We start from the raw sequence: 2,500 nt of genomic DNA, 5'->3' as shown, positions 1-2,500 counted from the left end.
TAATTTTGCCAATAAAAAAAGAGTCAATGCCCAATTTCTGAATCTTAGCAGGCTTAGGTCTGGTTAGTACTTGGATGAGAGACCGGCTAGGAATACCAGGTGCTTTAAGCTTTTGGGTTTTCTTTCCTACTTATATAATGTACTGGCGATTAGATTGGCTGATCTCTAAATAGCCTTCTCTTTGCAGCAGTCTTCGCTTACGGCCAAACCAACCTGGCAACGCTAGTGAGCCACACAGGAAGTGAGTTGGCAGTTTGTAGTAGGCAGTAGGTGAGAGAGGCTCACCTTGTTTTTTGTTTTGTTTTATCTGCGTAAAGATTTATTTCTTTTGCAACTTATTGATTTTTGTTTTTTATAGTTTTTACACTTCCCAGCAGCAGTTTGCTGTCTGGGGAGAAATTTTTCTTTTGTTTGAAAAATGGATGGATTACATGGCAAAGAAGTGGACATGGCAGGAGGAAGACGAGTGCTAACAGACAAAGAAATGGATAAAGGACAACGAGATGGACAAGGACGAATGGATTATAACAAGAGGATTTACTCTAAAGAGGCTACAGTAATTGTTGACATGGCGGATCAGAGAGATGCAAGAGCAGAGGACATTATCAAAGCAGTGAACGAAAGGATTGGAGGAGGAAAGATTCTAGCAGTCAGACCAAGGCAAGTAAAAGAATATGAAATTACACTGATAAACAGGGAGGCGTGCGATGGATTAGATGAAGGATTAATGATAAAAGGAAAACTGTGTGAGATTCGACAACTGAAAACAAGGGAGTATGTGGTTTCTTTCATACATTTGCCAGCCTATATTGAGGACTCTGACATTTTAATTAAATTACAAAATTGGGGCGTAACACCTGTTTCAGACATCATAAGAAGAATGTATCCAGGCACAGACATTGCGGATGGTACAAGGTACCTAAGGGTGAAATTTCCTAAAGAAGTAGTGTCTCTGCCATACAGTACAAAGTTTGATACGGAGGAGGGAACACAGTATTTCAGGATCATGCATGATCGTCAGGTTAAAACCTGTCGATTGTGCATGAATCAGGGACATGTGTTCAAAGACTGTCCAGATTTTAAATGTCATCAGTGCAATGGCCAGGGTCATTACGCAAGGGATTGCGATGCAATTAAGTGCCCGGATTGCAGAAAGGTGATCATAAGATGTGAGTGTTGGATGGAGAATGAAATTCAAAATAAAGAGTCAGAAGGTGTAGGAGGGCGAATGTCAAAAGAAACTGAATTACAAAATGGTGGAGAGAATGAGGAAGAAGATGGTGTGAATAAAGAGGCTATTGTGGAAAATAAGAAGGAATTGGAAGAGAAAAGGCTGGAAGGAGAAATGGACAAAGGAATATTGACATCACAGGAAGTAACACAAGGGGTATTGGAGGAAATGGAGAACCAAGGATTAAAAGAAAAGGAGGAGGAAATGCAAGAGATAACTGAAGAGGAGAAAGAAATGGAATTGGAAGAGAAAAGGCTGGAAGGAGAAATGGACAAAGGAATATTGACATCACATGAAGTAACACAAGGGGCATTGGAGGAAATGGAGAACCAAGGACTAAAAGAAAAGGAGGAGGAAATGCAAGAGATAACTGAAGAGGAGAAAGGAGTGGACAGAATGGATGATAGAAAGGACAAAAGGGTGACATTAAGAAGGAGAACACTTAAGGTAATACCAAATGTGAATGTGGCCAGAAAAAAAAGACTTTTTAGGGAAAAATACAGTAAGGGGAAACATTTGTTTGAGAATAAATTTCAAGTGTTGAGGGAAGATGAGGAGGAGGAGGTAGACTAAGAATACAATGTTTGGTTTAAATTTGTATTATTATTTATTATTATAATGTTTTTAAACATTGTATCATGTTATGCTAATGCCTAAATTGTATTTCAAAAAGAAAAATGGGGATAATAGGTTATTTATTGAATGTAAAGTGAAATAAATGTATTTGGTGTTTAGAGAAATGGCTTTTATCAAACCTGTGGCAAATAATTATTGTTTTTGTTTGTTATGCTTCTGTGGAAAATGTGTACAATGTTTTTAATGTAATATTTTAAATTTGTTAATAAAAAAAAAAAAAAAAAAAAAAAAAAGCTATGCCCGATCTCGTCTGATCTCGGAAGCTAAGCAGGTTTGGGCCTGGTTAGTACTTGGATGGGAGACCGCCTGGGAATACCAGGTGCTGTAAGCTTTTTGGAAATTTTTCAGTTAGTATATAATAATTTTGCCAAAAAATAGAGTCAATGCCGGTCTCTGAATATTAGCAGGTTTGGGTCTGGTTAGTACATGGATGGGAGACTGCCTGGGAATACCAGGTGCTTTAAACTTTTTGGAAAATTTTCACTTAGTATATAATAATTTTGCCAAAAAATAGAGTCAATGCCCGATTTCTGAATATTAGCAGGTTTGGGCCTGGTTAGTACATGGATGGGAGACCGCCTGGGAATACCAGGTGCTTTAAACTTTTTGGAAAATTTCATAAATTATATAATA

This window comes from Carassius auratus, unplaced genomic scaffold (genome assembly GCF_003368295.1).
Source record: "Carassius auratus strain Wakin unplaced genomic scaffold, ASM336829v1 scaf_tig00216937, whole genome shotgun sequence".
Lineage (NCBI taxonomy): Eukaryota > Metazoa > Chordata > Actinopteri > Cypriniformes > Cyprinidae > Carassius > Carassius auratus.
This window is presented reverse-complemented; position numbering follows the sequence as displayed.